This window comes from Canis lupus, chromosome 18 (genome assembly GCF_048164855.1).
Source record: "Canis lupus baileyi chromosome 18, mCanLup2.hap1, whole genome shotgun sequence".
Lineage (NCBI taxonomy): Eukaryota > Metazoa > Chordata > Mammalia > Carnivora > Canidae > Canis > Canis lupus.
Window position 1 is genome coordinate 21,455,596 of NC_132855.1, and position 25,047 is coordinate 21,480,642.

General features: G+C 43.9%; 1 protein-coding gene across 5 annotated transcripts in view; it reads right to left on the minus strand.

Annotated features, from left to right (window-relative positions):
- The window catches only part of SNX10 (sorting nexin 10), a 74,132-nt gene that overhangs the window by 41,514 nt on the left and 7,571 nt on the right, over positions 1-25,047 (minus strand). For 2 of the 5 annotated variants that reach the window (XM_072783692.1, XM_072783693.1), the window contains exon 2: positions 10,764-10,827. The exons of the other annotated variants lie outside the window; for them this stretch is intronic. The gene's annotated coding sequence lies outside the window, so the exon portion shown is untranslated. The remainder of the gene's footprint in view (positions 1-10,763; positions 10,828-25,047) is intronic. 5 annotated transcript variants of the gene reach the window in all.

Sequence of the window (25,047 nt, forward strand, 5' to 3'; positions counted from 1 at the left end):
TTTTTTCAACTTACTCTAGCCCTTCACCTGGTAAGGGGGCTTTGCACAGGTATGATCACAACTTCTCATCAACATACTGCCTGAAAAACAGCATTGAAAAGATAAAATACCTATGATTAAATTAACAAAAGAAGTACAAAGTGTATACTCTGAAAATTACCAAAGATCATTGAAAGAAATTAAAGAATATCTAAGGGGCAGCCCTGGTGGCCCAGCGGTTTGGCGCCACCTTCAGCCTGGGGTATGATCCTGGGGTCCCGGGATCGAGTCCCACGTCGGGCTCCCTGCACTGAGCCTGCTTATCCCTCTGCCTGTGTCTCTGCCTCTCTCTCTCTCTCTCTCTCTCTCTCTCTGTGTCTCTCATGAATAAATAAAATAAAAAGTAAAGAATATCTAAATAAATGAAAAAACACCATACTCATGAACTGAAAGACTTAATTAACATGGTTAGGGCAGCAATTCTGCTCAAAATGATCTACAGATGCAATGCAATCTTTATCAGAATCTCAGCTGACTTCTTTGTACAAACTGACAAGCTGATTCTAAAACCCCTAATTGCAAGGGACCTAAATTAGTCAAAACAACCCTGAAAAAGAAGAACATAGTAAGCTAAGACTCCCACTTCCTGATTTCAAGACTTACTACAAAGCAGCAGTACTTAAGACAGTGTGCAACTGGCACAAGGATAAACAAATAGATTAAAAGAATAGAATTAACAGTCCAGAAATAAATCCATACCTTTATGGTCAACTGATTTTCAAGAGGGTGCCAAAATAATTCAACGAGGGGGAAAAAACAACAGTCTTTTCAACAAATGGTGCTGGGTCAAGTGAATAGCCAAAAGCAAAAGAATAAAGCTAGAAGTCTACTTACTTTATACCATCTATAGAAATTAACTTGAAATGGATCAAAGACCTAAAGGTAAAAGCAAAAACTATGAAACTCTTAGAAGAAAACACAGAGGTAAATCTTCATGGCCTGAGATTTAGCAAAGAATTCTCAGATATACCAATGCATAAGCAACAAAAGGATAAAACAGGTAAGTTAGACTTTGTGAAAATTAAAACTTCTGTGCTTCAAAGCATACCATCAAGAAAGTGAAAAGACAATGCATGGAATGGGAGAAAATATCTGCAAATCATGTATCTGATAAGGGACTTATGGCTAGAATACATAAAGAGCTTGTTCAATTCAATAATAAAAAAAAACCTTAAGGACCTAATGTATAACATGATGACAAGAGTTGATAACACTATATTATATAATTGAAATTTTCTAAAAGAGTAAAGCTTAAATATCCTTGCCAAAAAAAAAAAGAAGGTAAAAAGTGAGGTGATGGATGTGTTAAGTAACTTGAGAAGAGAATCCTTCCACAATGGATGTGTATTATCAAATCTTCACATCATACATTTTAAATTTCTTACAATTTTGTCTGTCAATTATACCTCAATAAAACTAGAAAAATAATAAAATATATATTACACATTACATATATAAATACAGTAATAAAAAGATCACTGATAATAAAGATAACAGATAACTCATTTCTTTTTATTTTATTTTATTTTATTTTATTTTAAGGATTTTATTTGTTCATGAGAGACACAGACAGAGAGGCAGAGACACAGGCAAAGGGAGAAGCAGGCTCCATGCCAGCCTGAGTTGGGACTTGATCCCAGGTCTCCAGGATCACGCCCTGGGCTGAAGGCAGCACTAAACCGCTGAGCCAACCAGGCTGCCCAATAATTCATTTCCAAAACAGGCAAAGGATCCTCAACAGACATTCCTCCAAGGAAAATAGAAAAATGGCCAATGAGCACATGAAAAGATGTTCAATAACATTAGTCATCAGAGGAAAGCAAATCAAAACCACAATGAGACCCCACTTCACTCCCACGAGGCTGGCTAGAATCAAAAAGTCCAATAATAAATTTGGGCAAGGAAACAGAGAAATTGGAACCCTCAAACACTGTGGGTGGATTTATAAAGTGGTACGGCCATCTCAGAAAACAATCCAGCAGTTTCTCAAACCACTCTACACAGACTCATCATTTGACCCAGCAATTCTCCTAAATTATACCCAAAAGAAATGAAAATGTATGTCCATAGAGAAACTAGTATATAAATATCAGCATTATTCATAGCCAAAAGGTGGAAATAACCCAAATGTTCAACAACGGATGAATGGATAAACTGTGGTACATCCATATAATGGAAAGTTATTTGACAATAAAAAGGAATGAAGTATTGATACAACTTGGATGAACCTTGAAAACATCAAGTTAGAAAGATCCACAAAATTTCACATATTACACATTCCATTCATATGAAAGTCCAAAATTGCGAACTCTTTTATTAAAACAGAAAATAGATTACTAAGTAGGTTGCTTAAGATTACTGGGTGGGGTGGTGGGTGGAGAGTAGAGGGGTGGAGTTTAGGGGTTCAGGGAAGTGACAGCTAAAGGGCAATGAAATGAGATGATAAAAACTTTCTAAAATTGGCTGTGGTGACAGTTGTATATATCCGCCAATATACTAAAACCAGTGAATAGTACACTTAATTGGGTAAGTTGTACAGTATGTAGATATTTCAATAAAGCTGTCTTTTTTTTTTTTTAAGTGTTACCTGAAACTCTGAGCTTGACTCATTTTATTCATGGCCCCAGCATCCCTCATCCTGCAAACCACAATGTCTGCCAAGCTGAAGGCCCTCCAGGCATCATCCACCTCTAGGGTTCTCTCATCCCTGTCCCTACTTGGCTCTGACCCCAGCCTTGCTCTGCCATCCCCTCTTGCAACCCTTCCTCCCACTGTCCTTTGGGAACACTCCTCCTAGAGCCAACAAGTGCCCCACATTTGCACCTATCTCAACAGCTCTACCTCGGCGGGGCCCTGGCTTCTCCACTCTCCCCTTCCCTTGTGACCCTTACAATCAAAGCTGCTCATGTCCTCAGCACTCCCACTTCTAAGGACCAAGAGAAAACCAAATTCCCCTGGTCACTACAGTCTCCAGACAATAACCTACCAACAAGTACCTGGAACCTAAGAATGTGACCAACTCCCTCCTCCTCACTTCCTGGAGTGACTTCCTTCTCTCCAGTGTCCTGTTTCTCCTTTCTACATTTTTAAGAACCTCTGTATTCTTTCCCACTTTTTCCTGATTTCTCCAAGGAGGACCTCATTCATGAGTCATGACCTAACATCTCCTGGCCTTGCCTTAGGCTATTCGTTCTTGTACCCTAACCTCTTACCAACAAGTGCTTACCATGTAACCAGACCCAGACCAGGAACTGCTTTTTTAAATGCAAAATTAAAGTCTCCTCTGATTACCACACAGCCCACCCTTCCTTTTCTCACTTCCTCATTCTTATCCAATTTGTTCTTCCACTTGAATGAAAAACCTCCAGAACTTTGTTCCTTCCCTTCCTAGACTTCCCTCCCAACTTCACTGCTCTGAACCTTTCAAATACTCTCCGTCCAGCATTCCTCATTTCCACAGACACACTTCTATTTATCAACCTCCAAAAATGGACCAACTTAAGCTGTCACCTCCATTTTTTCTTCTCTCCCATCTACCACTGAAGAAAAATCCCATCGTTCTGTGATTGGTTCCATTACTAGGTTATAAATTCCAACTTCGGTGAAGTTCTCCAGGGAGGAGTCTTCCACTCATGCCAGTATCTTGGGACCTTCAGCCTCCTACCTCCTACCTCCTCCCAGTCTGCCACCCCTCTGTCATCTGATAACTCTTATGTCCTACTTCATCAAAACAGTAAGACAACCAGGTATACATTCTTCATCTTATTCTCTGCTCCCTTGAAATCTACCCATATATTCACCCAGTTCCCTCAGTCTCAAAGAAAAGGATCATATTCTCCCCTGTCTTCATGATCTTATTTCTCCTCCCTCCTCTAAGAAATTGGTTCAATTGCCCCTCACCCTTACTAACTCCAACTGCTTCCTTCCCCAACAAACAAGTGCAACTTTTTCTCATCTCAGTGTAGATGGGCAATCCTGGTTAGTTCATTCAACCTAGTAAGGACCAGGCCCTGCTGCAGACATCAGAGATAAGGCAATGAACAAGACAGCAGGTCCCTGGTCTTACTGACCTCATAATGGGAAGACAGAAAGCAAACATGTGAGCAAATAAATGGACAAGGTAATGAGCGAGCTTAATGAAGAAAACAACAGAATGATGTAATAAAGGTCGACTATGGGTATTTGGTGGGGACTACTTCACATTCAGGTGATCAGGGAAGGCTTCTCTGAGAAAGTGATATTTGAACTGAAATCTGAAAGGCAAGAGGGAGCCAGACACAAGGCAGTCCTGTGAAAGTACACTCCACGGAGGCTCACAACGGGGCAATAGGCTTTCTTCTCCCTACTTCTGCACTGACACCCCCAGGGCTGTCCTTGAATATGTAGTGAATAGTATGTTCCTGGTGGGAGACATGAGTAGTTTCCTTGGTGAGGCACACACGTGGCTTCTCAGCGGAAGCCACAGACTTACTGTCACCTTCCACTTTAAGTAGGACAATTCTCCAAGGAGCCATGAGCAGCCCTCTCTTCTCCCACTCTACCCTCATTCTGTTTTGGCTACCACTCCCCTATCACACACGCAATGGAGTCCAGAATCAGAACTGCCTTTGAGGGGACAGCCTGGCCACCTCCTAGTAGACATTTCCATCCAGACATCTGGTAGGCACCTCTCACTTACTCTGTCCAATCCAGGCTGGCTGTCACAGGATACCTTTCCCTGTGCACTTCTGTGGCCTAGCCCATTTAATGATTTTAATGATAATAGTGTCACCATCCACACAGTGCCTCAAATGGGAATCCCAGAAACTGTCTTTGATTCCTTCCCTTCCCTTACTTTCCAAATCCAATTGGTCAGTAAGCCCTACCAAGCGTCTCTCTGAAATGCTGCCTTAGTCTAGTCCCCTCTCTTGGCCTCCAGTATCACTGGACTAATTCAGGATCTTGTCATTTCTTTCCTGAATTCTAGCTGGAATAATGTAGATTCTCAGCACCCAACACACTTTGCAGATACTCAGTAAATGATTTTCAAATAAACAAAAGAAGGAGCATGAATGAATGAATGAAATGACTGCATGAACAAATGAGTGGGAAAAATCAATGAATAGATAAAAGAATAAATGCATTCTATGTGCAAAGAGGACTAAGGAATACACAGTTTAATGGAGGAGATGGAACCAAGCAAGCACAGGGTATCAGGTGATAGAGTGTTGGGGGTGGTTGTGGCAGGGGGAGGTGGGGATGAAAACTAACACTTGTTCAGTTGTCAAGTACTAAACCAGGCTTTTCACACACACATGACTCACCCAGCAACTATATGATATACTGTGCTTCTGATGGGGAAAATGACATTCAAAGGAGTTAAATAACCATCTAAGGTCATCCAACTCATACACGGGTGGGTTCAGATTCAAACCCAGGTCTGCAGGCCCCAAATCCTATCGTGATTAATGGTCATAGACTTACAGGACAGGCTGGACCTCAAAAGATGATGATAATAATAATAATAATAGCCAACACACAGAGAGTGCTTCTGACACAGTCACCATTCTAAGAACTTTGCCTATATCCTCAAAAAAATCCTATGAGGGGCACCAACATGGCTCAGTTGGTTAAGCATCTGTTCAGCTCATGATCCTGGAGTCCTGGAATCGAGCCCCATGTCCATCCAGGCTCCTTGCTCACAGGGAGTCTGCTTCTCCCTCTCCCTCTGCCCCTCCCCTGGCTCCTGCTCTCTCTCTCTCTCACTCACTCCCTCTCTCTTAAATAAATAAAATCTTTTAAAAAAAATCCTGAGGTAGGCATGAATGTGATCCCCATTTTACAGTTAAGGAAACAGAGACACCAAGAAGTTAACAAGTAATTTGTCAAAGGTCGTAAAGCTACCAAGTGACAGAACTGGGATCTGAACCCAGGCAGTCTGGCTCCAGTGTCCGTGTTGCTAGTCCCTTTAACCTCTGTCACGCTGCCTTCATGATGGGGGTAAGATGGCAAAGGGTGGTTCCAGGTAGAGGGAACACACAATTACAGGCAGTGAGGCCTGAAGATGAGAACAGGAAGTGGTCCACTGTGGCTGGGATTGAGGGGGTGGTAGAAAGTAAGGTCCCAGAGAAGAGATGGGGCCAGACACGCAGCTTCCTGTTACCTGGTCCAGGGCCACTGGCCGGTCTCATTTGGTAGGTAAAGTGCCTCCATCTTTCACAAGATAGTGAACAGTTAGAGGAGCATGTTCACTCTGTTTTCTTAACCAACATATTTAGTTCTTTTGAATTTGAAGGTGGAAAAGCTAAAAGGCAAAGGAATCGCTGATTCATTCAAGGTCTTACTGTGAACTAGATGGTATAACCTCCCCCACAGTCCATGGAGTTAAGTATCAGCACCCTAGGGCAGCCCCGGGGGCTCAGTGGTTTAGGTGGCTCAGTGGTTTAGCGTTGCCTTCAGCCCAGGGGGAGCCTGCTTCTCCCTCTGCCTGTGTCTCTGCCTCTCTCTCTGTGTGCATCTCTCATGAATAAATAAATAAAATCTTTTAAAAAAAATGTATCAGCACCCTACCCCACTGGTACTTATTTGTGATACAGTATTAGTCCAAAAAGATTACATGTGTTTTTTCACTTGACGGGATGAGCACTGGGTGCTATTCTGCATGTTGGCAAATTGAACACCAATAAAAAATAAATTTATTATAAAAAAGGATTACATGTGTTTTTTAAAATTTTATTTTATTTTATTTTATTTTATTTATTTATTTATTTTTTTTTTTTGCCAGGAGAAGAACGGAGGGGCAGAAGGAGAGAATCTGAAGCAGGCTCCACCCCCCAGCACCAGTCGAATGTGGTGCTCATCTCCGGACGGAGATCATGACCCAAGCCAAAATTAAGAGTCAACACTTAACTGACTGAGCCACCCAGGTGCCCAGAAATCTCTGATTTTGTTTCACAGTACTTCGAATCTGAGCCAATAAATTGCCATCCTGACGCCCCGCTGCTGTGAGGTTATACACAAGTCTATCTTAGGAAAACTTTTGTAGAAACAAATTAAAAGGCAGACCCCAAAACTAACCACTTGCTCTAACACTGTTTTGGGAAGGAAAAGGAGAAGAGGCCTCACGAATTGTCTAAGCAACCCCTTGGGTCATTCTGATTCAGATTCCTAATCTCATCACTGGAAAAGATCACCTTGGAATCTGTAAGTGCTTCTTTCGTTCCTTTCTACCTGAGACTCTAGGAGGCCAAACAATAATCACTTCAGCTCCAAGGCCTCCCAACTTGTAAGAATCCAACAGGGTAAAAAAAAAAAAAAAAAAAGAATCCAACAGGGTCATTCCTCACGGTCAAGGGGAGACCTAAGGATGAAGTGAAAGAACCCAAAGAAATGTCCTCTGACCTCTGAAAGTAAATACTCTAGAGGGTTCGTCAGGCCCCCTGGGAAAGAGGCAGGATCAGATCACCCACTGCCCTCTCCCATGGTGGGGGCCAGGCAGGGAGGAGATGGGAGATAAAGCGGAGGCACAGTGACGTGAGCAATGCGTCTGACAGAAATAACCCCTGCCCTAAGCCTCATCAGAGCCCCATGTTAAAACCTGGTAAATTATAAGTAAAAAATTAAAGTGACTTGTTCAGGCCCGTAGCATAAGCTGTGGGGGAACCCAGGAATAGAGAAAGCGAGGTCGCTAGGGCGCCCAGGGACCTGCTGGCCTGGCTCACTCCTGGTACGTGAATCATTTCCTGCCCCAGCATAACCCGGACAGGCGGTCACCATGGGATCCGGGACGTCATGGGTCTCCGGTACCCCTAGAAAGGGGTCTGGGCCCAGGCACTCTGCCTAGGAAAGGGCTCTGGGACAAGGCCTCACCGAACTGCCCAAATTAAAGCCAGAGGGAGTGTTTTTGAAACCACACTAATCTTGTGATCTTGTCAGCTATTTAAAGTCCAAAGATTAACAAAATACCAGGAGAGCAAACAAATGTAGGTGGTTGGGGAGTGGGAAAGAAAACCCAGACTGGCTCTGCTCCAGGAGCAGACCTGGCAGATTCAAGTTCTCTGAGAATACCCGGATGGAAACAAAAGTCAAGGTTTAACCATTGCTAAATTGTTACCTTCGTAAATTTGCAAAGGGTGAGCTAGCTGGGAGAATCATCATGCCCAATAACTAGCTCTGTCTCGTGGCTCTGGGCTGGGTACTGCTCTGCTTGCCTCGTCGGCACGGAAGACATGACTCTGTGTGAGTCAGAGCAGTGTGCACCCTCGACCCTGACCTGAACACAGGGTTACCGGCTCCAAAGTCTAGGGCTCGGGGCCCCTGGATGGCTCAGTGGGCTGAGCATCTGCTTTTGGCTTGGGTCCTGGGATCGAGTCCCGCATCAGGCTCCTAGCAGGGAGTCTGCTTCCCCCTCTGCCTGTGTCTCTGCTTCTCTCTGTGTGTCTCCCATGAAAGGATAAATAGGGCACCTAGATCGCTTAGTGGCTGAGTGTCAGCCTTCAGCTCGAGTTGTGATCCCAGGGTCCTGGGATGGAGTCCCGCATCGGTCTCCCGACAGGGAGCCTCTTTTCCCTCTGCCTGTGTCTCTACCCCTCTCTCTGTGTCTGTCATGAATAGATGAATAAAATCTTAAAAAAAAAAAAAAAAAAGCAAAGTCTAGGGCTCATACTTCCTTCAACCCAGCACCCCCACTTCTAAGAAGGGATCCCTGAGAAAGACGAGCACCCAGGTGCAAAGCCACATCCGTGAGGCTGCTCACCTGCAGCCGTGTTTCTAACTGGAGACTGAGACACCCTGCATGCCCATTAGTGAAGGAACGATTAAATAAAGTAAGAAACATTCATAGAATACCTCACAGTTGTTCAAAGAAGGTGGGGGGCGGAACCTGTAAAGGCTGAGATGTGGGATCAGCCATGATGCACAGGGTGAGAACAACAGATTGCAGAACAATATGTAGTGTGACTCCACTGCTTAAGTGTGTCGAAAAGAAAACCAAAGGCCCAAAATGGAGTCACTTCCGTTAGACCACATCACCAAACCAGGCCTTACTACCTAACCTAAATGCAGTTTAAACACCTCCACCCCCACGCCAGAAATGTAGTCTTAACGGGTCAGTCAGAAATTTTTTGGTCAGCACCAATAAAATAATCCATCACATGGGCCCTCTTCATCCCACTCCCCTGCTTCTTGTCTAAAATAAAGGTAATCTGCACCTACTCTTCCCAAGGGGAAAAAAATGACCTTGCCTGAAGCAATTCTTTGTTTTTTGCTAATAACTTTTCTCCCCCATCCTCCTTCCTATAAAAACCTTCCATTTTGTACAGTTCCTCAGACCATCTCTCTACTTGGTGGGTGGGATGCTGACCAGTTGAGTATTGTTTTTTTTTTTTAACAACATACATGTGTATACTCTTATATGCACTGAAGAAAATTCCAGAGCATATATTGCCAAAGTGAATGCAACTGGGGTGTATTGCAGGGGGACCACTTCCTTTTTTCTACTTTATATACTCCTGGATTGTCAACAACTCTTACTTTTTAAAATACAGTACTTTGGTGATTTGAAAATACAGATAAAATAAAGGTGTAAATGCATATAGCATATGTAAATACATAAAACAAACTGGGGCCCCCAGGCATCTTTATTTCTCCTTTGCTCAATCAGATAAAACCAATTACTAGGAAAGTAAACAAAGCCTGGAGAAGAGACCACTCCACTTCCTCCCTCCCTCCCTCCCTCCCTCCCTCCCAGAGTTTGATATTTCTCCCTCCCATAGCTGACACACCAGGCTGTACTTGTATTTGGTTCTGATCCGTCAACAACACTTTTTTGAAGCAGGATTTGCATTAGCAGTAAAACAAAACAGGAACTGTGGAGCAAATCCAGCCAGTTAGGAAGCCAGGTCAGCCAGGCCCAAGCAGGCTCCATCAAAGTCTGGGACGGTATCAGGCACTGAGGGCCAGTGGCTTTATTGGCCAAAGGTCTCATTGATATGTCCTTCCAACTCCATCCATATTGTCTATATCTATTTCTGAATATATTATTTATCTCTAATTCATCTTTCCCTTGCTTCCAAATGGATGGGAAGCAGTTCCCAAAGAGCTTTAAGGCAGCAAACAATAGTTAACCTTAAGACAGTAAAGCTATTAGTTAACATAGGAATTGTCATACAGATATGGTAAGAATGAGGAAGAAGTAAAAATGTTATTTTCAGTATAAACTCCTAATACTTATAAGCATATGTAATTTTTGGTTGATATACATTAGTGCTCCTTAAGATCCGTACTATAAAACCAAGGTTAATAACAATCAGGAAAATAATCCAGAAGAACATCACTACAATATCCACTTCCACTGACTCAGTGAATAAATCTAAATTCAACAAGCTTCCCCATGCTCTTCAGAGGCCACTGACATGTTTAATTAGTCTTTTTCATGACCATATAAGTCTAATTAATCTTCTGACACGTATCTACCGTGTTGGCACAGTGGGTCGATGATTTTCAGTAAGTAGCTCAAAAGGCAGCATGGAAGCATTTAGAGCTCAGATTTGGAGCCATTCACATCCAGGTTCAAATCCCAATTATGCCACTCATGGCTGTGAGAACCTGGGCAAGTACCTAACTTCTCTGGTCCCCATTTTCTTGCAGAGGGTGGGGAGGGGAGAAGGGGAAGAAGGATTCTTCATAGTGCTTGTTTCATAGGGTGAGGATTAAGTCAGGTAATATAATGTACTTAAAGCACTTACCAAGTGTACAATAAAAATTAAGCGTGACCACGGGCTGAATCCTTGATACCTTTTTCTTCAAAATCTAAGAACAATAAAGGATGTAAAAACTCATTATTTCAGTAAAAAGCTGGACTATATACATACACACGTATATGTCCCAGAGCAGAGAGAGAAAAGCAAAACTTGCCATTCTCAAAGCACACACACAGGGACCACTACACCTTTAGCTCTAAGAAATATCTGTGCAAAACTACAAACACTGCAGCAAAAATCACTGGGCAAATAGAATATGCTATTGGTATAGAAAATACACATTAGCCTAGCTATTCACGATTGACTATCAAGAGAAATAGAAACGTAGGTGATGTGATCTAACAATATTGTGCCTTAAAATCCTAGTACATTACAATGACCTCCAAGGCAGCCCCATTCTGAATGTGTTTTCACACCACCTTGGCTCTGTATGAGCTTTTCCCAGGTTTTAGGCACCAAGAACACTTGGCCTAGTTGAAGACCATCAATAAACCTCCCTTTAGGCCTCCATTTTCCATCCTCAGGTATTTAGTAGCTCTCGCTAACCAGAATAAATTTAAGCAGGTATTTTTTCCAAGTTTCCAAATGAATAGAAAACACCACATTGATAAATATTGCTACTGTTTATGAGTGTCAGCTATGCGCTGGTATTGTGTGGAGTATATTATGTGCACTGCCTCATTTCATTCCCACAACCACCCATATAGATGAAGACACTAAGGCTTAAAGAGGTGAAGTAGTTTGCTCAAGGTCATCACAAGGTCACCAATTTGTCCAAGGGCAATGCTGGAATTCAAACCCACCTGTCTAGTTAACCTCTATTCACTTTTCTGATCTGGGTTCCAATCACACCAACCCAGAGCAGCTTCCCTAACTCCCTCCAGCAAAGTCAAATCCCCCTAGGTACACTTCCCTTGCACTATTGTCTTCCTCTGTAGTTCTGATCACAGTGACATTTTTATCCCTATCTGCGTCAATATTGATTTAATGTCCGTCTCCACATCAAATTGTAAGCTTGAGGATAGCACAGCTCCTCACTGTGCTTGTTTACTTAAAATCCCTGACCTCTTACCATAGTACCAGGCACATAATGGGTTCTCCATACACATTTACACTGATTGCATGAATAAATGGGGAAAACCAGTACTCAGAAATCAGCCAGCCACTTGGGTACTGTACCAAGCACAGGCAGCCCAGTGGACATCCATCCACAACACCATCTGCCCATTCTGAGAACCAAGATAACAATAAGACAGAAGTGGAAAAGGATCTCAAGCATAAAACCTCCCAATGGTGAGACACACCACCATCTCCCCATTTGAAAGAGGGCAGTACAAGAGCTGGACTCTTCATCAACCCTCATTAATCATCATTAATACATCATTAACAATAAATCATGTTTCTGATTCATTCTGGTGGATTCTTTTCCCTACATATGGCTTATTTCTGTTTTGATTCTTTTAACTAAACAATTTTTATTATGATTTTATTTTTAAGTAATCTCTACACCCAGGGTAGGGCTTGAACTCACAAGCCCAAGATCAAGAGTCACACGCTTCACGGTCTGAGCCAGCCAGGCGCCTCCCCCGCCCCCACCACCACCTTTTGATTATTTTTCCTACTATTTTAATCTGCTTTCCAGTCCCTTCCTTATCTGTTTTCTCAAAACACTTGAAGCAGAATCACATGGTGTTCACAGGCTATTTTCTTAACACTCAGCTACGAAAGTGAAAGCAACTGGAAATAAAGGAAGTTATATTCACAACAAAAAATAGTTATTAAATCTCGGCACTTCTTCGCAAGTCACTGTCACAAGGAAAATCCCAAGGGTTTCAGAGCAAAATTTTTTTGTCTTTATTTAAGTAGGCTCCACGCCCAACATGGGGCCCAAACTTACAACCCCGAGATCAAGAGTCGCATGCTGCACCAACCGAGCCAGCCAAGTACCCTGTTTTTTTTTTTTTTTTAATGTTTGAAGTAATCACTACACCCAATGTGGGGCTTGAACTCACACCCCTGATATCAAGAGACATGCTTTACCGACTGAGCCAGCCAGGCGCCCCTAAGCAAAATCTTGTAAGCAAACCATATAGCACCGTTCCATATTATAGTCACTCATAATATTAAAACGTAAAACAGTAGAAGTATTAAGTCCTTAACAAGAGTGGACTATATTTTGAGGTGCCTGGCTGGCTCAGTCAGTAGAGCATCATCCAACTCCTGATTCCAAGGTCATGAGCTCAAGCCCCATGTTGGGCGTAGGGCCTACTTAAAAAAAGAAAAAAAAAAAAAAGATAGTATTTGAGAAGGGACTATATTTTGAAAACACATCCACAAGTGATTTTAGTCCAAGATAAAAAAGGAATAACTTTTTTAAAAAATTGCTACCTGTCAAAAAATCAGGTTTTATAAAGGGCTCAGGGCCTAATTATTAGTCTGATGACAGCTCAAACTTTGTAATGTTTTTTATTTTTATACCACAGGTGAACACTGAGCTCTATGAGGAGAGAGGAGGTGGAGACAATCCGGAGAGGGGAGTTTTGTTACAGAAATGCTCAGGAAAAAGAGGGGAGAAAACAAACTTAGCCACATTGTGTTGGCAAAGCCCCAAATTCATGAAAGCCCTACACAATTTAACCCTTTTTAAATATGCAATCTTTATAGGTATAGAATTCTTCTGAAAATTCTTTTCAGAGGGTCATAGATATAGCAGATCTTCCCGGGTGGCAAAACAATCTTGGAGAGACCAGCTAGGCAACCTCTTAGCCAAGAAAAGTACTGCAGGTGAGTGAAACAGCAGCCTTGGGGAGGAAAGACATCAGCTTACGGGTTCTAACACCATCAAGTATATGCTCGAAGAACCAATCCAGAGCACTGCTGTTCGATACAGTACTCATCATTAATACCATCCTAATACCACATCACAAACTTAAAAATTTGTTAAGGAGCACTTGGGTGGCTCATGGCTCAGTCAGTTAAACTTCTGACTCTTAATCTCAGCTCAAGTCTTGATCTCAGGGTTATGAGTTCAAACCCCATCCTGGGCTCCATGCTGGCCATGGAACCCACTTTAAATAAATAAATAAATAAATAAATAAATAAATAAATAAATAAATAAATAAATAAATAAATAAATAAATAAATATTGTTAAAAGGGTAGATCTCATACTAAGTGTTCTTACTATAATTAAAAAAAAAAAAACCTTTTTTTTAATGATTAGATATCTGCTAAATGGTTTTCAGCTAGCCATACAGGAAGGACTGAGAAAGAGAAACTGCAGGATTCCCAAAAGATTGCAAACATGGGGCAGCCCCGGTGGCTCAGCGGTTTAGCGCCGCCTTCAGCCCAGGGTGTGATCCTGGAGACTGGGGATCGAGTCCCATGTAGGGCTCCCTGCATGGAGCCTGCTTCTCCCTCTGCCTGTGTCTCTGCCTCTCTCTGTGTCTCTCATGAATAAATAAATAAAATCTTTAAAAAAATAAAAAAAGGTTGCAAACAAAGATGTCCCTTCATGCCTCTTCTGTGAACCTGCACACACACGTGTGCACCCACACACAACTAGTTTTTTCCACCTTCTGCCAGTTAACGTCTACATCTTGATTCCCAGGTGTGCTTCATGCATCTTCTTCACAGAAATACCCCGCTCTTCCCTGAGAGGCAGCACCTTGCGTAAAAGAAAAAGAGGTTCTGTTTCCCACATCTGCTACCACTTGGGGTGGAGTCACCCCAAGCCTGTTCCCTAAGAAGAGGAAGCGATGTGAAGCTAAAATCATGATCTCAAGGGCCCCACACGAGCCCTCATATGAAAGCTTTAAGAACTACGTGTAGCCTTGCTTCGAATGAAGTAACCCACAGCCAGACCTATGCACAACTGTTAGCATCTTGAGCCTCCTCTGAATATAATTTTAAGCAACTCAAACCGCTTTATCACAATGGCCCTAAACCTCCAGTTACTCCTCCTGGCAACTCTAATAAAGTCAACAGGGACCAAAGCTTGCTTCTGTTTGCTGCAAAAGCCAAGTTCCTCTCTCCTCTCCTGCACATAGAACCGCAAAGGAAGTAGCCCTGTGTCCAGGGAGCACACCTGTGCACTCACCTGTCGGGAGGACAATGCTCCCCGATCTCATTCTGAGAAGACAGTGATGAGAAAGGCCAGGCGCCTGTCCAAACACCACTCACACGCCTGCTGAAAGCCCTGGCAGAGGCAGAGAGACCTCCGCTGTGTGATTAAGCGAAAGGAAAAGCAAAGCACTCACAGGTGTTTCCTCACCCGCCACCCAGAAACGCTGGAGACCCTGAGCCCTGACCCCTGCTTCACCAGAAGGCCTTTGTCTGGGTAAACTGAAGGCCGTCATTTCCAATGACAACTTGGCCCTGTCAAAGACATTACGACGTACCCATAAGCCACATATGTTTTTGTCTCTTGTTTGTGATCTGTCTCCACAAGAGTAGGGCAGGCACTGTGTTTTATCATGAGTCTATACCGGCTACTTGGCATAGTACCAGCCACTATCCAGGTACTCAAGGACTATGTGACGGATGAGTGAACAAATAAACGAATGAGTGATATCCTAGTCAAAACAATCCTGTGAGGCGGCGAAGGTATTACGGTCTCTGTTTCTCAAATGAGAAGAGATGCCTAATGGAGGTGATGACTTATCCAAGGATAGAGAGGCGTGGGCATTTCCTTACATGATCATAATAAATCCATTCACAAGCACCTACCTGTCCCTTTGCACAAGTTCACCTACCAGATAATGTAGCAGAGAAGAGGCCTTGAAAGACCAACACTCTAGCATCTAAATTTTGAGGGGGTTAAAGCAAAAGTGGGAGGGGCAGGAGGAGTCAAAAGCATGGAGGTCTGGGGGGATGGTTTGGAAGGACATGCTGAGGATCCCCTATTTCAGGGACAGCTCCCTGAGAGGCCCAGGGCATCCCAGAGTCAGTGAGAGGAACCTGAGCTGTGAGGAAAGAGGGATTTCCAAAAAGCAGAGAACACACAGGACCAAGCAGCTGGTCGGGAAAATTCAGATTCCCATTTCTGCTTAAGGGAAATGCCCTACCTCAGAATCATTCTCCCCAAGAACTCTGAAGGTTTTGGTGGCTCACCTGCTCAAGAACCAGCTCTACATGTTGAGAGGACACAGACCCCAAATGGCCAGAAGGGAGCTGACTTCTGAAAGACTAAAGGGATAGGCCGAGGCTCCCTCCTGGGCCCAGTCATTAGCCTGTGGGGACCTGCCGAAGCCACATTGGCCAGGTGTCTGCTCCTCTGTCTATGGGGACACAGAAGAGGCTGAAAGCTGGCTTTGAAGAAGTAGGTTGACTATGAGTATCCACACCTGAGAGCCAATGACAGATACTGGAGTGTTCTCTAGTGTTCTCTGAGCCCTGATGATCTAGTACTGATAAGATTGCCCCTGAATCCAAATCCTGCAGAGTGGCAGAGGGAGCACAGAGGGGAATGAAGACTGATCATCTTGGTTAGAGGTCAGACCGCCCATTGTGAGGGGATAGAAAAGACAAGGTAAGTGGGAAGAAGGCTCTGGAGTTAGGGCTCAGAAACCAAACCCACCTCCCTGCTTAAAGAAATCTGATCAGCACCCTTGCTGTACTCATTGTCATCCCACATGCCAAATCCTCCAGGGCACTAAGCGACTGCTCTTCAGCCAGGTGCCAAGGCCACCATCATCTCGCTCCATGCTCCTTAACAGCCTTATTGTCTGCTCCTTCTCCCCACTCAACTGGAAGCAGTGGGCTTGCTGTCCTCAGATGGCCCACCATCTCTCTCTCTGCCTACCTCTGCCTTCCCCATCCATTAGGGCAAAACATCAATAGTGAACACTTCTACAGCTTTTGGAATGGCCAGGACTATACTGCAAGCACTTGACACACATTAACTTACTGACAGGTGTGCAGCAGCCCTTGGAAGAGGCATTAGTATCCCCACTTTACAGATTAGAAAACCGAGGCACAGAGAGATGGACTGTCTCCAGGCCCCATAGCTAGGAAGAAGCAGAAACAAGACTCGGGCCCACAGTCAGGACCAGAGTCCTTCCCAACCAGCAAGCCGCACTGCCTCTCACAGCACAATCCAGGCCGCACATGCTCCCCAAGCCTTCCCCGACCCCTCGGTGGACAGCTCTTTGCAAATCTTCATGGCACTTTCCCCATTTGCATGGCATGATTATTGACTAGATTCTTGTCATTGCTTCCCTCCTAAATGAGAAACCCCGTGAGAGCAAGGCTTCAGGGTAATTTCCACATCATCTTTGTATTCATTTCCTATAGCTGCTGTTACAAATTGCCATCGATTCCGTGGCTTAAAACAACACAAATTTATTATAGTACAGCTCCGCAGCTCCTCCAGAAATCCCACAGCGATCTCTCCTGGCTAAAATCAAGACATCTGTGGGGCTCTAAAGGGGAGCCTGTCCCCTTGCCTTTTCCAGCTTCTAGAGGCTGCCGGCACTCCTTGGCTCCCGGTTCCTTTCTCCATCCGCCAAGTCAGGCACATATCACCTTCTTCTGTGGGCACATCTCCCTCTGATCACAGCCAGGAAACGTTCCCTGCTTTTTAAGGTCCCATGTGATTAGATTGGGCCCACCTAGAAAACTAGGATAATCTTATCTCAAGACCCTTAACTTAATCTAAACATTCATCCTTCAAAGTAAGGAAACATGCACAGGTTCTGGGGATTAGAACATGGACATCCTTGGGGCCATTATTCTATCACAATCTTTGTGTACGTGTCTTGAACACAGTGTCCCCCTGACAAATATGAAACTGAATCCCCGCCAGACTTCAGCTGCACCAACCCGAATGCTTGGTTATACGGTCCTTCCCCTGCCTCTGATTGTAGCATACATTAGTCTTGTGTCCCCAAGTGGCCAGTAGCTCTTTGAAAGTGTCCCCCCATCATAGCCCCAAACTGTCAGTGGCAGACACATAAAGATGTTCAATAATCTGGGGATCAAACACACTGTTAATGAATCTACAAGAAGGTTCAATCCCTATCTCAACTATTTTATTTTCTATTTTTTGTTTCATAGTTGGTATTTATTAACTCTTAAAATATAATGCTTACTTCAAAATGTAAAAAAATAGAGATGCCTGGGTAGTTCAGCAGTCAAGCAACTGCCTTAAGCTCAGGGTGTGATCCCAGGATCCAGGTTCGAGTCCCACAGGCTCCCTGTGGGGAGCCTGCTTCTCCCTCTGCCTGTGTCTCTGCCTCCTTCTCTTTCTCTCATGAATAAATAAATAAATCTTTTTTAAAAAGTAAAAAATACAAAATGGTATAAAATAAAAACTCTTCCTCCTACCTCTTAGTCATTTTTTAGTATCCTTCTAGAGCTATTTTATGCATATGCAACACATACACATACTTATGATTGCCCCCCTTCCTTTTCTGTAAATGGTGGACTCACATATGACCCCTTCTATGCCTCACTCTTTACTTAACAATGTAGACTGCTCCACAGCTATCCACAGAGCATCCCTGTCTCTTTTCGTGGCTGTGTACTACTCCCTTGTGCAAATGCACCATAATTCATGTCCACCAGCTTCCACTTATAAACACTCTTGCTATTATAAAGAGTGAACATTGAATTTATCTGGAGGACAAATTTCTTTAAGTGAAATCTGAGTCAAGCCAGACCATGTGAATTATTAACTCTGATAGACACTGGCTCGGTGGCCCCTATGCAAACTAATACACATTCACCAACCCTGTATGTGTGAGTTCTGTTTTCCCACAGACTTCCTAACATGGATGGTTTTCAAAATGTTTTTCTCTTTGTCAATCCCAAATAAATGAAATGTGGTAATATTTCAGTGCAATCGAATTAGAATTCAAAAAATTACACGCGAGGTCAAGCATTTTTTATACATTTAGGAGCCACTAATTATTTTCTATGGATTGTTCATTCACAGCCTTTGACCATTTTCCTCACTGATTTGTAGGACTTCTTTATGTATTAGGAAAATAGTCCTTAATACATAACATGAAATGCAAGTATATTTTTCTAATATGTATTGTCTTTTGCTTCTGGGGGTTCTACGATGCCAACTGTTTTTAGGTAATGAATTTTATTGATCATTTCCTTATGGCTTCTAAGTTTTGCACCATACTTAGAAAGCCCATGCCTACTGCAAAGTTATAAAAACATTTTCCTTTGGATGTTTCCAGAAACCAATCATCCATAAGCAGTGAAAAGTTATCTTCTATGGTCATGAATTACATCGTGGCCATAATGTACACAAATAGAATTTAAGGGTTGTTTTTTTTTTAAGATTTTATTTATTTATTCATGACAGATACACAGAGGGAGGCAGAGACACAAGCAGAGGGAGAAGCAGGCTCCCTGCAGGAAGCCTGATGTGGGACTCGATCCCAGGACCCCGGGATCACACCCTGAGCCAAAGGCAGACACTCAACCACTCTGAGCCACCCAGGTGCCCCAGAATTTAAGGTTTTTAAAGTAACTTTTATTTTCTAATGTGCTCAGTTTGTAAAGCACTGTCCCACTGACAGCCAGTGAGGCAGGCAGCTTATCTGTCTCATTTTACGGAAGAGGATACCAACACCCAGAAAGGATAAATGACCACGAAAGCCATACCGTGTGGTCCAGACTCAAACCGAGGGCTCCTGAAGGCCAGAAGTTGTGCTCTCCTCTCCCCTATACCACCTCTCTTAACAAAGGAACATCTACATGCATTAAAAATGTTATTTTATATAAGGGATCCCTGGGTGGCTCAGCGGTTTAGCGTCTACCTTGGGCCCAGGGCCTGATCCTAGAGACCCGGGATTGGGTCCCCCCACGTCGGGCTCCCTGCATGGAGCCTGCTTCTCCCTCTGCCTGTGTCTCTGTCTCTGTCTGTGTGTGTGTGTCTCTCATGAATAAATAAATAAAATCTTAAAAAAAAATCTTAAAGGACATCTCCAAAGTCATTTCTAAATAACTGCAAAAGTAAGTGAATAATAAACTTCCTATTTTAAAAAAAGTGCTTATTTAAGTGGGTCGCACAGTGATCCAATTAAACAGTGACTCATCCTCAAATGCCCGTGCCAATGTTCTCACCAACTGTCAGAGTTCCATGTTCTATAGTGTGCCTATATAACCTCACAAATTTAATTGAAAAAAAAAAAAAAAAAGAGACGTAGAAGTTCCCAAGAGGGGCACCTGGTGGCTCAGTGGGCTCTGCCTTTGGCTCCGGTCATGATCTCAGGGTCTTAGTGATGTAGGAACAAAATAGGGGCAGGCAGGGCTAGGCAGGAAAAAAGAAGGGAAAGGCCCCAGAGTCAGGCTCCTACCCCAAGAAAACAGAGATAAGACAGTAAAAACAAAAAAAATAAAATAAATCTGGCTCACTAGCTCCAAAATGTTAGGGAGTATCCTTCTTTTAATGACTACTAAGCAATCACAGAAACCCCAATGTAGGAAATGTTATAGAGGAGATACTAACCTGAGAGAAGGGAACACTTGGTTTGGGCTCATGACATTTACAAAAAAAATCTTGTTGGCTATTATGATAGTTGTAAGTATACCATGTTTCTTCCAAATATCCACCCTGATATCAATTAGAAATTTGCCAAGTACCCTGGTCAGTTTCCTATAAAAGATAGACCATAAAAAGCCCCTGCTGGCAACCCTGTCGGGACGCCTCTCATTTTTGAGTTTTCTCTGTATCTCTGCTTAATATTAACTTCAATCGCTTTGCTCACTCTGGGGTCCCTGAGATTCATTCTTCAGCTGCGTGAGACAAGAACCAAGCTCTCCCGTATCAGTAGGATGGAGCCCAGGTCGGGTTCTCTGCTCAGAGGGGAGTCTGCTTCTCCCTCTCCCACACCCGGGCTCATGCTTGCTCTCTCTCTCAAGTAAATAAAATCTGAAAGAAAGAAAAAGAGAGAGAGAGAGAGAGGAAGAAGAAAAGAAGAAAGAAAGAAAGAAAGAAAGAAAGAAAGAAAGAAAGAAAGAAAGAAAGAAGAAAAGAAAGAAAGAAAGAAAGAAAGAAAGAAAGAAAAAAGAAAGAAAGAAAGAAAGAAAGAAAGAAAGAAAAGAAAAGGAAAAAAAGAAAAGAAAAGAAAGAAAGAAAGAAAGAAAGAAAAGGAAAGGAAAGAAAAGAAAAGAAAAGAAAAGAAAAGAAAAGAAAGAAAAGGAAAAAAAAAGAAAAGAAAAGAAAAGAAAAAGAAAGTGAGAGAGAGAGAAAGAAAAAGAAATGAGAGAAAAAAGATAAGCTCCCAAGATTCCACGGCTACTGAATGGATCACAATGAGCAGCACTTCTCATTTTGGGGAAGGGGAGAAAGTGAGGAGTATCCCAATCATGGGGGGCTCTTTTCAACTTTCACATACCCCTCAGCCTTCCCCATCACCAACCCAACAGGCTCACCCCAGAAGGTCACTGCATGCCCCCTCAAGTGCACTGATGATAGAAAGTTTTTGAAAACCACTGTTTCAGAGGACAGGGTCTGTATCTGCACAACCCCTATAAAGCACACTCCTCTGGTTCTCCAACCAACCCCTCGTCTCAGCTCCTCTGCACACTCATGGTGTCTAGCTGCCCTACAGGTCAGTTCTGAAACTCCCACCTCAGGCCCTTTGTGCCTCTTGTTCCCTCTAATGTCCCCCTTGCCCCCCTTCCCCAGCTACATCCCCTCCAATCCACCAGGGTGGCTCCTTCCCCTCCTGCAGGTCTTGATTTAAATACCTCCTCGGAAGGGCCTCCCCTGACCACCCACTAGAGCAGACTCCCCCAGTAATGCTCTACTCTTTTATTTCTCCTTAGAATTTATCACAGTCTGTATTATTTTATCTATTAATCTATTCTGTTGTTTATTATCTGTCCTTTCAAAGGTCCCAGGAGGGCAGGGACCTTGTCCAAATTATTCAATGCTTTATAACCCAAGTACTTAGCAGAGTGCCTGGCATATAGTAAGTGCCCAATAAATATTGGGTGAATTAAATTTGATTGAATTAGTCCCAACTAATTTTCTCCACATCTGCATCGCCATCAGGTTTCCAAGCAGGCCAACCTCGTGGGCTGGGAGGAGGGGCCCCGAGAATAAGGCGCCTGCCTCTCCTGCCAGCCCTCTTCTCACTCGTGGTTCACCATTCACCTTGGGAGAAAAGAAAGCTTTTAGCCAGCAACAGCCCAGAGGGAATGTCTTCAAGACCACATGTCTTCCTCTCTTGTTTTCTGTCTTCCTCCTGACCTAACTCCACTGGACAGCAGAGGATGAAAATGGGGAATAACGTTAGTTATGCCACTAATAATCAGAAATGGTAATCAAAGTAACAACAGCAGATTGCTAACTATGTGCCAGACACTGTGAGGAGCTTGTAACATGAATGATCTAATCCTCAAGATAGCCAAGTATCATTACTTCAGTTTTACAAATAAGGAAACTGTGCCCAAGGTCATGTGGCTACTAAGTGAAGGAGCCAGGATCCAAACCTAGGTAACCAGCCTTCCCCCAACTCACCACACACTACCCCCTACGCCCAGCATGGCATCCCTGCTACATCCTTAGAAATAAATGCTTAAAAGATAGCAACCAGGACAGTCTGGGTGGCTCTGCGGTTTAGCGTCACCTTCAGCCCAGGGTGTGATCCTGAGGACCCAGGATCGAGTCCCACGTCGGGCTCCCTGCATGAAGCCTGCTTCTCCCTCTGCCTGTGTCTCTGCCTATCTCTCTCTGTGTGTGTCTCTCATGAATTAAAAAAAAAAAAAAAGATAGCAACCAGTCTCAAATGCTTTAGAGAGGTGAGGTGGGGGCAGAGTTCTGTCTGTATATGAACCTGGGAAACCAGCAACCAAGCATCTAGACATGCCTTTCTCATCCTCAGAAAGGAGTTATACTGAGAGAAGGGTAGTACATTCCCATGACAGAGCTCTTTAGTGCCAATGGCTATAAAGGACCCTCTAAGAATAGAGGACAATGACAATTCAATTCAGTAAGTAATTACTGAGCACCTACTGTGTGATACTTCTAGGTCTGGTCCTGGTGAGGGGTATTTTTTTTTAATGGTTAAGTTACACTCTCCGAGTTCTATGACCTAAGGATGGCCAGACACAGATATGAAACAGTTCACTTGTAATGCAAAGCTCACTGTATGTGAAAAAAGAAAAGTAGTACTAAGAACAAGGCTATAGGAAGAATGGAGAGGGAGAGGCTTTGTGGAGAAGGTAGGGCTTGATGAGGCTTCAATATTTGCATTAGGACAAGCACAGAAAACAGGACCAGGTGATTAAGAAGCAGTACCACTTTTGGAGATCTAAGGCCCAGTCCCCCAGGAGTGGAGAAGCTGTGTTGGTAGAAGAGTTCAAGGGAGTGTCTAGAAGGGCTCCAATGGGCATCTAGGATGGGAAAGTCCCTGCAGGATAAGAGGAGGAATTTGAACTTCGACCCTGCTGGAAGGTAGAGAGGAATGAATTGCCATGATACGATCACTAGGATACATTTGGGGATGGGGTGGAGGATGGATTGACAGGGAGAGACATTACAGGCAGGGAGCTTCATCAGGGGGGTGCTAGGATGCTCCAGCCAGCAGGAGAGATCATGGACTGAAGGTGGGCAGGGGCGATGGAAAAGCACTTGAAAGTAACAAAAAGCAGACACAGAGGGTGTTGGGGACAGTGAAACTATTCTGTAGGATACGGGAATGGTGGACACACGTCAGACCTTTGTCAAAACCCAAAGAGTGTACAACACCGTGAATGAACCTTGATGTAAAGCATAGACTTTGGGGGCACTTGGGTGGCTCAGGTCATGATCCCAGGGTCCTGGGATCAAGTCCCGCATCAGGTTCCCTGCAGGAAGCCTGCTTCTTTTTTTTTTTTTTTTAATTTTTTAAAATTTATTTATTTATGATAGTCACAAAGAGAGAGAGAGAGAGAGAGAGAGAGGCAGAGACACAGGCAGAGGGAGAAGCAGGCTCCATGCACCAGGAACCCGATGTGGGATTCGATCCCGGGTCTCCAGGATTGCGCCCTGGGCCAAAGGCAGGCGCCAAACCGCTGCGCCACCCAGGGATCCCTGGAAGCCTGCTTCTCCCTCTGCCTGTCTCTCCCTCTCTGTGTCCCTCATGAATAAATAAATTAAATCTTAAAAAAAAAAAAAAAAAAGTGTGGACTCTGGGTGATAATGGGGGAGGTGAGGCAGGCAGTATATAGGATCTCTCTGTGCTCTCCCCCAGTTCTGCTGTGAACCTAAAACTGCTCTTTAAAAAAAATCTATTTAAAAATATGTATCTAGTGAGAAAAACTTAGTTAGACAAGAGCATGATAGGGAAAAGAGAGTCAAGGATGACTCACTAGCCAGGTGACTGGAAAAAGACTGGTCACCAGCAGAAAAGAAGAAGTCAGCAAGGGGGCGCCTGTTTTCAGAGCTGAGAGAAAGATGAGGTCGGGTGGGACCACGCTGACATGCTGGAGGACGTCCACAAAGAACAACAAAACCACCTCAGGCCTCTGGAGAACAGTAGGGACAGAGAAAGGATGCAGGCAGGCAAATGAGAGCCAACAGTGAGCATTCAATGTTGCTCTTTCAAACCGAGTGACAAATTCCCTTTCAAAAAGGAAAAGCGTTGCAACACACTGGAAACTGTGTTTTGGTGTCTTCACCACGCTGGCCACCTCTGGCGCAAAGAAGCGCAGCCTGACAACACCAGCTCAGTCACTTGTGAGAAGAGTCGTGACCTTCTGGTCAAGTTCAAATCTGCCCAAAGTGACATCAGTCCAGGTATGAAGAAGTGGCAAGTAAGGTGAGGGCCACGCAAGAAGGGAGACTTCACATGTAAGCAAGACTTCACGGACTCCCCCTAAGAGGAGTTGGAAGGGCCTGGTGTATGGGAAAGCAGAGCTGCTGTGAATTCCCGTGCTGCCCTTGGTCAAGGGAAAGTATTTAACCTTCTGGTGACTTCGCTTCCCTCATCTGTAAAAAGGGGGACACCTGCCCACTTCATGAATCTGCTGCAAAGACCGAAGGAGCCAACGTGGAGGCGTGTGTGCCTAGGGCTCACTGTGGCAGCCACTGTCACCGTTCACTACTGGCCTTCCTGGACTCTTCCAAGACCCCTGAGGGAAAATCCTGAGGTCTCTTCCTCAGGGTCACAGAGCATTTGCTCCTTTAAAAACTGTTCTCTTGGGACGCCTGGGTGGCTCAGTGGTTGAGTGTCTGCCTTTGGCTCAGGATGTGATCCCGAGGTCCTGGGATCGAGTCCCGCACGGGGAGCCTGCTTCTCCCTCTGCCTGTGTCTCAGCCTC